This window comes from Bos indicus, chromosome X (assembly GCF_029378745.1).
Source record: "Bos indicus isolate NIAB-ARS_2022 breed Sahiwal x Tharparkar chromosome X, NIAB-ARS_B.indTharparkar_mat_pri_1.0, whole genome shotgun sequence".
Lineage (NCBI taxonomy): Eukaryota > Metazoa > Chordata > Mammalia > Artiodactyla > Bovidae > Bos > Bos indicus.
The window spans coordinates 68768980-68782071 of NC_091789.1; the positions used below are offsets into that span (position 1 = coordinate 68768980).

The 13092-nt window shown below is 37.4% G+C and overlaps 1 protein-coding gene across 1 annotated transcript in view; it reads left to right on the plus strand.

Moving 5' to 3' along the window:
• HTR2C (5-hydroxytryptamine receptor 2C) overlaps positions 1-13092 on the plus strand; it is a 349694-nt gene that overhangs the window by 154148 nt on the left and 182454 nt on the right. The window lies entirely within an intron of this gene.

Genomic DNA, 13092 nt, shown 5'->3' on the forward strand with positions numbered 1-13092 from the left:
ACAATACCCTGATGAGTACATAAACTCTCTGCTTATACTGTCTTTCTAAATGTGCTGTTTTTTTGTTTTTTGTTTTTTTTTAAATGCCCAAAATGTTCTTTTAGAATCTTGACTTGCTATTTACTAGGAAAAACTGCTTAACCTCTTTGAATCTAGTGATTTCTTTTTCTGTAAAATGACTTGTGGACCTTAAAATTAGATGAAACTAATGAACATCATGCCTGGGACACAGTAGGTGGTCATTAAATGTTTGTGAATTTTATTAGCACTGTACCTACACTTTGAAAAAAATAGGCACCTATAACTTTAACCTAGAAATTGTTATTTGCAAAATAAGAAAATAGAACTCCCTGTGCCAGTTTTTGAAATGTAACAACAGAAGTAACACTGCCTATGATTTACTACTTAAAGAAGAACAAATGTTCATGTTGATACATGTATTTTTGTTAAACAAATGCATAATTTAGTCAGTATCATATGCAGTTTGGGAACGTAAAGCATTGTTTAAGTGCCATTTCCTGTGATATCATGAAATACTGAGTCCATGAAAAGAGAAAAAAGAATAAAATACTCTCATTAACTTATTTCCCAGCATAATTTCAAAGGTCTATAAAAACCACATATGAGGCAAAGGGGTCACCCAGTACCTCAGTGAGGATTTGCACCAAATGTACTTTCCTTTATAAATTTGCTGAGTGAACAGAGGTTTCCAATGAGAAATGAATACCTTTAATCAATGCAAATTTTCAATATATCTAGTCACTGATATTAAAAATCATGTCCAGTTATGAATGATGGAACCAATTTTGAATCTACAGCTGCTAGAGAAATCCATAGCAAATTTAAATATAATATGCATACTAAAGGGGAAACTGTCAGAAACCCTTATTTACATTCATCTTCCTCTAAATTATCACCATTGTTATCCTGCAAGATTTTTAAGCCTTTTACCAAATTAGAGCCATGCCCTGTATTTAGTGTCTCCCTTGAGAGCTTAGATGAGAGCTTTCAGTTGTTGTAAGCCATTGTTAAAGTTCAGAGGGTATACTGATGAAAAGACCTTAATGAATTAGTATTGGAAATATGGTTCACTCAAGGACTACTTTTCTCAAGATACGCTATTGTAACACCCACTGGGAAGAAAGCTATCATTGAAGACATATGCCTATATAATTTTACACTATCTAGAAAGATCAACTTTTTTTCTAGAGAAAATGCGCTATCTTCATTATTTTAGAGATGGTTAATGTTTGTGTGTTTTGTTTTTAACAACTAGACTGGTAGCACATTACAGTGCTAAAAACAAAAACTGGGTAGAGCATAAAACAATGAGGTCTTCCATCTTTGAGAAAGCTAAGTATGTTTCATGCTATATAACCTGAAAGCATATATCATTTGTAGTCATAATTTCTTTTGAAAAATTTTCAAATCTACACAGTAGTAGAGACAATTGTATAATGATCCTCTATGTACCCATCACCCTGATTTAATAATGAATAAGATGTTTCAAAGTTTGATTCATCTATCACTTTCTCTTCTACTCTCTTTGTTGAATTATTTTAAATCATTGTGCTTTACTTCAGTATGTGTTTCTAAAATTGTGGGTATATTCTTACATACCCATGATGTAATTACTGTATGTAATAATTTTAAGAATAATTCATTGGTACCACCTACTATTCCAGTCCATATTCACATTTTCAACATTGTCTCAGAAATACCTTTTAATATTTTTCCTCTTAGATTTACTTTAATTTTGGGTGACACTGTAGAATAACACGGTGATATTTTAGCAAAGTTGCCTGGAGTTAAAACTAAGTAGCACATGAGTGGGTGGAACAGCTGTGACTGCCTATACATAAAATAATTTTTCAGTGAGATGTAAAAACCGGTGTTACTGTTACTAAGCAGCTGTTATCTCATAAACTGCTTATTTTTGTCAAATTTACAGTGATCAATATTTCATAGATTTTTAACATTAGGTAAATTAATTATCTTCCTTGAAAACATGAATGAAATATTCAACCACTCAAAAGGACTTTGAATCATTATGAAATGATTTCCACTTGTGAAATTATGGTGTTACGGAGGATCATAAAATTTGTATATCCATGGCACCTTTCTTTTCATTCCCCAGCCCCAAAATGCCACACACAAGCACACTTTGAAATCATGAGCAAAAGAATTTGAGGGTTTATGTTGGTTTTGAACTTCTTGACATACATAGGGTATTTTTGTAAATTGAGTTGTACAGGAGGTACTCTGGGAGAGTAATTAGCAGAATCTTTCATGCATTTAGTTAGGAAAAAAGTGAAACCATATCACACGTCATTTGTGGCCTGATATTTAACTTTAATCTCACAGAGATGAGTTATAAAATAGGCATATCTGTTACATCTCTAAATATTGACATCATATGATATAAAGTTCACAGAGTTGGTGCAAGGAACAGTATTTTCAAAGGTGTTGAACTGATGTACTATTTTTCTCCATAAATAAATAAAATGGAAGAAGAGTACACAAAGGAGCAATCAGGTTTAGTTGAGCATTAGACCAGTAAAACAGAAGTAAAACTTTAGATAGATGTGAAACTGGCTAGTACTTCTTATAATTCACTTTTCTGTAAAGTATCCCAGGCATAAGACTTTATAAAATCAGAAAATCACAAATAATTTTGTGCCGGGGACCAGCCCCGGCTGATCCAGGGTATTCGAAGGAGAGACGGCATAGGCGAGGATCAGGATACAATAGCTTCAATTAGATATTAATTAAAGATATAAAGAGTAATAGAATAAGGATAGCTCAGTAGGAAAATTAAGTGGAGAAAAGAGGCTGAGTAGCTTGGTTTACGCGGGAGACCAATAAAACTTCAAGACAAGAAGTTTGCACCACTTACGTAGGCCGCAGGCATCCTTCTGTTCTCCCGAAGGAGAGGAGACACTGAGGCCTCCCCGGTCGGATCTTAGAAGCCCAGGCATAATTAGTAAGCATGGTGGGTTCCGCGCTCCAGATGGAGACTCAGCCAGAGTGAGAGAGAGAGCGACATGGGGAGACCAGTATTTCGAGAAACTGATCCCAATTCTTTATTTTCCAGAGTCTGTTTTTATACACTGAGATGTTATACAAAAGTCACGTGGGGACAGCAGTCCTGACTTTTATTAAAGTCAGGTGCTTCACACAAATGTATACAGAGGTCTTAGGGGTGTTACATCATCTTCTGGCCAGGGGGGCCTGCTGACAATTTACAACCCTCTCCTTGTGACAGCGGTCAGTCAATCAGGACACTTATTTCTCCAGGGCTGATTATTCTCAAAACAGACGCCACCCAAATAAAGTTACATTCCTACAGGGTGACGGTGTAGTGGGTTTTAGTTAAGGAAAGAATTTACTTAGCCTAAGGTCTAACGTGATTAATATCAAAGGTTAATACTTATTTCTTCTATATATTCATTAATGTGTGTAAGGGCAGGGGATGTGGAGACTTAGCAACAAACATTGGCTCAACAAATGAAAAACCCTTCACCAATACAATTTCTAATCAGCCCATTATACTTATACTAATAGTTTTCTAACTTTTCTAAGGAACCTGTTTTTAGAAGGTTTAAAGCATCTCGTGCCTCTCATGGTTGGGAGGCTGTGAGCAATCACATGTGGCCGGACAAGCCTGTCAGGCAGGCTAGAGAACCTTCAGAGGAGTTTGTAGGTTAAAACACTCTTATCACGCCCAAGAATTATTATTAACTGGAGCTCTAGGTTAACTCCTTCTCTGAAAGAGGTCGTGGAGGACAGCCCCCCGTAAAGTCAGAGGTGTAGGTAAGAGCACAAAGTAGTAAAGTAGGCAGGCTCTGGTTATGGGGGTAGACGCTCGAGGATTTCCAGGGGGACTCCTGAGGCTCGATCCCGCCTTTGCGTATGTCAAGCCTCCTTCCTCATGACCTTTGCCATGGGCGGAGTACCTCACTCTGGCCCCCAACAATTTTGTTTTAAAATTTGTGTGTCTGTGTAGTCTCCTAATCCTCTGAGAATGCGGCATGCATTTAAGAATCATTTAAGGAAGCAGAAAGAAGAGATGGGGCAAAAAACATGCATATTAATTTGTAGGCTGTGCAGGCTGTATCATGAGAATACTCAAGGTAAAAACCACTTTCACATTCCTTTCAAATCAAGAGACTTTCTCAGATGAATGTCGTGCCTTACATTTAACTGACAATAACAAGAGGTAGAATGTAGTTGCAACCAAACTTAGCTATTTAGAAGCATCTTATATGTAAGATAGCATAGAATAATGTCCAATATTTATGAAGAAAGCCAGAATCACAGCACTTCAGAGTCAGAAAGGATAGAGATACTTTATCATAACCCTTTCATGCCATGGTTGAAAACACTGAGGCCCAAATTGATTCAGTGACTTATCCTAAACCACACATCAACTAAGTGATAAAAATCAAGACTAGAACCTGGGTTTTCTGCCTCTCAGCCTCATTTCCTTCTTCCTATACCTCACATATTTAACACCTAGGGGACTGAATGGTACTACAGTGATGTATACATTATATGTTATTGGTTATACAATTAATTTTCAATTTGTGTCAATTTTTTGTACTTGTGATAAACTTTATTTTCACATTATTAATTTGTTTTTTAAAGGTATTGCTCAATTTTAGGAATTTATGTGCATTGTACAATAATAAGTTATAAAGCAATAGTAACAGTTGCTTATTTTAGATGGGACAGCAAAACCAGCCCTAGACTGAGCCTTCCAATCCAAAGTGGCTTTTTGTTTGTTTCTCTTCCCATTATATAGGTGATTCTGAAGCTGTGAAATGAAGAGCTGTTGGAAAGATGAGAAGTTAAGAGTTCATTCGGCTGTCCAGATGTATCCAAGTACCCTGATATTTGGCAATAAATACATCTGGGCAACTGATTGAACTTTTCGCTTTTCGGACTCGACTGGATCCCTCTACAGCCAAGAGGGCCTGCTATAATAGCCAAAAGTTTGTGATCTCAACCTAATGAGATGGGAAATGGGAGTTGCTTATGGGAGAAAAGACACCAATGTATGATATAAGTGGGAACACATTTTAATTTGCAGCTGAATTGAATGTTAAGTATCTTTAAAAAGACAGTTTCCCCTTCTAGTTTGTGAAATTAAAATCAGACTAAGAAAATTTTGAACTGTTACCACCACTGACACATGTGTGCTTAACTCACCAGTATAAAAGGACTGGATTTTTTTTATTGTGATTGACAAGACCCAACAAATGCTGACTCATATTATTAGTATATTATAATATTTTAAAAATATCTAACCTCAAGCTATGGCTACATACATAGGTCCATCTAAAGTACTTCTCGCAGTCACTCTTTATCTGACTATGCCATTCCATTTTATTCATAGCAGTTCTTACTATCTGAAATTATCCTACTTATTTAAATGTTTATTGTCTGTATCTCTTACTAGAATATAAGCTCCCCAAGAGCAGGGTCCTGGTCTACTTTCTTTGCTACAGTGCCTAGCAGAATACCAAGCACATAATAAGCAATCAATAAATAACTGAATTCATGAAAGTACTATCATACAGACTATTATACAGTCCTGCAAATCAGTCAAAATTGGTCTCCAACACAGAGATTTAGCATATGATTTGCTCCATGAGTTTCCCTGTTTAAAAGCCTTCACTTTATTAAGTGGATTCTTGCATATGTGCTAAGTTGTTTCAGTCTTTGCAACCCTATGGACTATAGCCCACCAGGCTCCTCTGTCCATGGGATTCTCCAGGCAAGAATATTGGAGTAGGTTGCCATTTCCTGCTCCAGGGGATCTTTCCAACCCAGAGATTGAACCCAGCTCTCTTGAGTCTCCTGCATTTGCAGCCAGGTGCTTTACCACTAGCACCACCTGGCAAACCCATGTGGATTCTTAGGTTGAGATAATTCTGGGATAGCTTTCAGGGAGAAAGCAGCTTCAAATTGCTGGGCACTCTGCCCACTAAGGCAGATTCTCTGAATATCTGTTACTACTGTCAGGGAGAGGGAAATTTAACCCCCTACACTTCTTGAGTTCTTGTTGCTGGACTAATAAAACTGAGGCAAGACAAACTAACGGGAGAAAAAGAAACAAATTTTAATTCATGCATATGGAGGACTCATAGAAATAGGACCTAAGAAGTAGCTAAACCAAGAAGTTTTTCTAATTTTTAGACAAAAAAAAAAAAAACACATAAATTTGTAAGGAATTGAGAGGACAAAGAAACTTAGGCTTTGGGTGGTTATTTAGTGAGGTAAATTTTGGGCTCCAAAAATCACTGTAGATGGTGACTGCAGCCATGAAATTAAAAGACGCTTACTCCTTGGAAGGAAAGCTATGATCAACCTAGTCAGCATATTAAAAAGCAGAGACATTACATTACCAACAAAGATCCATCTAGTCAAAGCTATGGTTTTTCCAGTAGTCATGTATGGATATGAGAGTTGGACTGTAAAGAAAGCTGAGCACCGAAGAATTGATGCTTTTGTACTGTGGTGTAGGAGAAGACTCTTGAGAGTCCCTTGGACAGCAAGGAAATCCAACCAGTCTATCCTAAAGGAAATCAGTCCTGAATATTCATTGGAAGGACTGATGCTGAAGCTGAAACTCCAATCCTTTGGCCACCTGATGCAAAGAACTGACTCAATAGAAAAGTCCTTGATGCCAGGAAGGATTGAAGGCAGGAAGAGAAGGGGGTGACAGAGGATGAGATGATTGGATGGCATCACCGATGCAATGGACATGAGTTTGAGTAAGGTCCGGGAGTTGGTGATGGACAGGGAAGCCCAGTGTGTTGAAGTCCATGGGGTCACAAAGAGTCAGACACGACTGAGCGACTGAACTGAACTGATCTGAAAACTTGTTAAAAAGTCAGACAAGAAGGATATCAGTTGACTGTCTATTCAATATATATATATTTTTTACAACATTAAGGGTCAGACATAGGCTCTTGTGTATCAGAGAAAACCATCTGCTGCATCACCAGGATGAACTCATACAATTTCCAGAAATCTCATGTAAAGTATGTCTTCTTATGAGTTACTTTATACTCCCCAAATTTTGTTAAAACATCAAGATGAAACGCTAGCATTTTATTTTTAGTCTCATCAATATCATGTTTGAACAGGTCTGGGAAAGAGAGAGTAAGAAACAGTCTGAGGACAGAAAATATTATTGAAACATGAGCAATGTTTCTTCCAGGTCAAAGGTGGAAAAGGTAATGGTAAAAATGAATAATAAATGGTTATCTTTAGAAGATGCAAGGAAATGTCCAAGGACTCTTATCCTCTCCAAAGACAATTTGGACAAAACAACAGCTCTTCCTTTATTCTTAGGTTTTTTTGATGTCTGTCACATCTTAAATCACTTCAATTTTCTCCCTTTCCCTTTCCTTCAGTCAACTGGTTTATACCCAGCACTTGGCCAAGGAATGTGGAAGTAACCTAGAAAGTACACATAGATGATTCTTCTGCTCAAAAAGTTGTCTCTAGTATACCTTTAGTATACGTCTGCCTCTACTGCATCAGACAAAACTTTTTGAACCTTTTCCATTTCCTCACCAACCACCTCCTCTAATTTGGCTAGCTCTCTCTCTCCCTCTCATCCAACTATATTCCAGACCCTTTCCACACTACTTTATTGAAATGGTGCTAAGGTCACCAGCAGTCAATCTCCTTTTAGACAAATCATACAGTATGCACTCTTGTTCCTTCTCAAAATACATTTGCTTGACATTTTCCCTTTTGCCTATTATTTCCATTTTATTTACTGCCCTTTTCCTTTATTTTTTCTCTAATATCTACTCTCTATTGGTTCAACAGTTGACTCTTCAACCTGATCCTCAATTATGACTTTGCATGTATGTGTGCTGAGTCGCTTTAGTCGTGTCCAACTCTTTGCTATCCTAGGGACTGTAGCCCCTCAGGTTCCTCGGCCCATGGGATTCTCCAGGCATGAATACTGGAGTGGGTTGCTGTGCCCTTCCCCAGGGGATCTTCCAAACCCAGGAATCAAACCCAGGCCTACCACATTTCAGGCGGATTCTTTACTGCTGAACCAACAGGGAAGCCACAATTACGACTTCACTGGAGTCCTAAATCATGTTTTTTTCTTCCCCCTTGTTGATGGTCTTGTTATTACTTTTATCTTTGAATAGACAGCAATGTAGATACTCTCTTAAAAGCTAAATTTAATATGTGTAAAACTGAGATAATGTGGAAAATTGATTTCCCTGCCTCATCTTTGTAGTTTTCACAAATTAGTTTAATAGTGTTCAATGGACCACAAGGATGGTCATATATCTCCCACCACTTGGATGGCAAATTGGCATAGAAAATTAGATATTTCTTAGAGAAAGCATGGTACTGGTCTCCCAAGTGAATCATCAGCTTATTTTCCAATAAAGGCAAGAGGTGTAGCATGACTAAACTCATGACCATGCAAAACCCTTATAAGGTCACTAAAAAGAAGTCAGAATTGGAGCTGTATGCTAAAGAAATCTAAACCAGGTCCCTTCATAGTCATTCTTAATATTAGAGCTAAATAAGAATCACACCAATTAGGTATGAAATTAACAAATTCCCAAATCTAACTTTTCATACTGTTCATGGGGTTCTCAAGGCAAGACACTGAGGTGGTTTGTCATTCCTTTCTCCAGTGGACCACACTTTGTCAGAACTCTCTGCCATCTTGGGTGGCCCTCCATGGCATGGCTCATAGTTTCATTGAGCTAGACAAGGCTGTGGTCCATGTGATCAGTTTGGTCAGTTTTCTGTGACTGTGGTTTTCATTCTCTCTGCCCTCTGATGGATAAGGATAAGAGGCTTATGGAAGCTTTCTGATTGGAGAGACTGACTAAGGGGAAAACTGGGTATTGTTCTGATGGGCAGGGCCATATTCAGTAAATCTTTAATACAATTTTCTGTTGATGGGCGGGACTGTGTTCCCTCCCTGTTGCTTGACCTGAGGCCAAACTATGGTGGAGATAATGAAGATAATGGTGACCTCCTTCAAAAGGTCCCATGTATGCACTGCTGCACTCAGTGCCTCCAACACTGCACCAGGCCACTGCCGACCCATGCCTCCACCAGAGACTCCTGGACACTCATGGGCATATTTGGGTCAGTTTCTTGTCTGGGTCAGCTCCTTTCTCCTGAGTCCTGGTGCTTCCATGAACTTCCAAATATTCAAGCTGGATTTAGAAAAAAGCAGAGGAACCAGAGATCAAATTGCCAACATCCACTGGATTATCGAAAATGCAATTGAGTTGCAGAAAAACATCTACCCTTGCTTTATTGAATACACCAAAGCCTTTGACTGTGTGGATTACAACAAACTGTGGAAAATACTTAAAGAGATGGGAATACCAGATCACCTGACCTGCCTCCTGAGAAATCTGTATGCAGATCAAGAATCAACAGTTAGAACTTGACATGGAACAACTGACTGGTTCCAAATCAGGAAAGGAGTAGGTCAAGGCTGTATATTGTCACCCTGCTTATTTAAATTATATGCAGAGTACATCATGTGAAATGCCAGGCTAGATGAAGCACAAGCTGGAATCAAGATTACTGGGCGAAATATCAATAACCTCAAATACACAGATGACACCACTCTTCTGGCAGAAAGTGAAGAACTAAAGAGCCTCTTGATGAAAGTGAAAGAGGTGAGTGAAAAAGCTGGCTTAAAACTCAACATTCAGAAAATGAAGATCATGGCATCTGGTCCCATCACTTCATGGCAAATAGATGGGGAAACAATGGAAACAGTGAGAGACTATTTTTGGGGGGGCTCCAAAATCACTGCCAGAGAAGGCAATGGCACCCCACTCCAATACTCTTGCCTGGAAAATCCCATGGATGGAGGAGCCTGGTGGGCTGCAGTCCATGGGGTCGCTAAGAGTCAGACACGACTGAGCGACTTCACTTTCACTTTTCACTTTCATGCACTGGAGAAGGAAATGGCAACCCACTCCAGTGTTGTTGCTTGGAGAATCCCAGGGACGGGGGAGCCTGGTGGGCTGCCATCTATGGGGTCACACAGAGTCGGACACGACTGAAGTGACTTAGCAGCAGCAGCAGCAAAATCACTGCAGATGGTGACTGCAGTCATGAAATTAAAAGACGCTTACCCCTTGGAAGAAAAGCTATGATCAACCTAGACAGCATATTAAAAAACAGAGACATTACTTTGCAAACAAAGGTCCATTTTGTCAAAGCTATGGTTTTTCCAGTAGTCATGTATGGATGTGAGAGTTGGACTATAAAGAAAGCTGAGCACTGAAGAATTGATGCTTTTGCACTGTGCTGTAGGAGAAGACTCTTGAGAGTCCCTTGGACAGCAAGGAGATCCAACCAGTCTATCCTAAAGGAGATCAGTCCTGAATATTCATTGAATGGACTGATGCTGAAGCTGAAACTCCAATACTTTGGCCACCTGATGCGAAGAACTGACTCACTAGAAAAATTCTTGACGCCAGGAAAGATTGAAGGCAGGTGGAGAAGGGGATGATAGAGGATGAGATGGTTGGATGGCATCACCGACACGATGGACATGAGTTTGAGTAAGCTCCGAGAGTTGGTGATGGACAGGAAAGCCTGGTGTGCTACAGTCCATGGTGTTGCAAAGAGTCGAACATGACTGAGTGACTCAACTGACTGAAGTCTAACTTATAGCCATGTTGGAAGAGTCAAAGAAAGCTTTTTCTCTTTTTAATTCATGCCAGTCTTTCTTCCCCATAGTGTTTTTACTTTTTTAAAAAAGATTTTCACTTCCAAGATGACTATTAATAATGGCTTTCTTTGAGTGATACTGATTCTGATAGTTTGAAATTTAGCAGTTCTGAATATACAGTGAACTAGAGAGCCTATTTGGGGCCACTTGTTTTCAACTGTTCACGCTATTTTTGATGATGCCATATTTTATATGACATATGTTAACATATGGGCATAGATTTCATAGGCATCAATTAAATATAATGCTCAGGGTATGAGTTTTGATTCATTATAATTCGACATTAATTGAGGTTATTCTGCAATATCTTGTGTACTATCAAGAACTATATGAAAACTAATATTTGTCCCCAATTTTGCCTTAGCAAATGTAAAAACATTGTTAACTGAAGATCTTACAGAGATTTAGAGAGAACATGAAAACGTTTGAAATTTATGTTTCAGAAAGAAATAAGAGATCATTCTAAATGGGTATTTACTGATCCTAAATTTATTTCTGTGGCTTAATCTGTAATTTTCTCATCATGCTTGAGACAATTTCATGTTAATCAAAGTTTTTCCTCTACACAAAATTATGTATATACACATGCACACACAAATACACATACATACCTACACACATGTATGTGTATATGTATTCTTATAACACTATTATGTTGTTACATGATCAAACAGTTTCTATGAGAATAATATAAATTCTCAATAAAAATCAATCATTCTGTCAGTTATTCCATAAAAGATTCCTTTTCTTTATTTTATAAAACATAAACATTTGACATTCTGTCAAATTTGAATAATTGAACTCACAGGTATTTCTTGTTTCTCTTATTAATTTACCTTATCCAAGGCTCTAAGAGATTTTGTATCCCTTCCCCTTGTAGAATTATGCACAGAACATTTCACATACTGTAAGGCGATGATTTGGGGGCAGATTTTTATGTAGATATCCCTGAAAGATCTCACAGTGAGAGTTGAGGGATAAGAAGAGAGAATAAATTAAATTTGTAGCTTGACTGACTAGAATAACAGTGTTATTGAGTAAGATGGGCAACATAGGGAGGCAGTTTGTTCTGGTAAAAATTTTATTTCCATATTTCTAAAAGGAACTAGAAAATATTCAAAAAGATTACTGACAAATTTTTATCATATCCCTTGAAAATATTTACAAATTAGACAAAAGAGATGACTTTTAAATATTATTTCATGTTCTCGAGCTATTCAACTCTCTCTCTCTCCCCCCCACCCCTCCCACACACACAAACTAAATTTTTCTCATTGACAGCCCAATACATACAAACTTAATATCACAATCTTGACTCTTAAAATAGCTCACAGTCCCCCAAAAGAATACAGTTACATGTTTGGCATGTATGGAAAGAGAGTTTAATCAAAATCCAGAAAGAGAAGATATAGAGAAAGCAAGATGAAAAATAGAGAGCTTTCCCCGCTCTATTCCCAATTAAGAATTGCCACACAGAAAAACCAGCAGGTCTCTATGTTAATCATTAGAATTCAAACTGAGTATATTTTCTTTATCAATGTAAAAATTCAAAGTGACATGTTTCACTCTGTGTAAAGATGATATTTCCACAAGGAGCACAGCAGAGATCCTCAGCAAATTTGCATTCAGTCTACTCTTGGCCAACATTTTAGCACACTGAATATAATGAGTGCTAAGCGGTGAATAATCTGTTACATAAATATTTGATAGAGCTTTGCCATGCAACAAGTATCTCCTTCAAAAATAGCCTACAGAAATCAAAGGTACTCACTCTGAAATTCTTTGATTTTTACAGAGTTGTCATGTTTTCTTCCTAATCCTTTGAAGATGAATTGTCAGTTCTTAATAAATGAAACTAAAACTTTTTGTTTCAATCACCTAGTGCAACTGCACTTTTGTTTGCAATTTTCAACATTATTCCATGTGCCCTGACTGCAGCATACTATCTGTTGGATACCAACTAGTTGGTACATAGAGCGGTTGCTATATTTACTATAGTTAATTTAATCAATTCTTTTTTTTTTTTTTTTTTTGGTATAAACCCATTGCCACTCTTGGATAATATTACTGGTTAACACACATGTATTATTAAAGCTTTCTATGAAAACACAGATTGCTTCACTGAAGGAAAAAAGTTAGAAACATTGTATAAAATAGGTTCACTTTATAAAGAGGCTTAAAATTTTAGTTTTTCATGTTTCTATAAGATGAAACCTTTTTACTTTATACATGCTACTTAATTATTAGATCACAGACTTTCTCTCAATGGTTTGCAAATTAAAAAGACAATATTCTTAATTTATTTTTCAAAACACTAATTTGTACTCCAACAG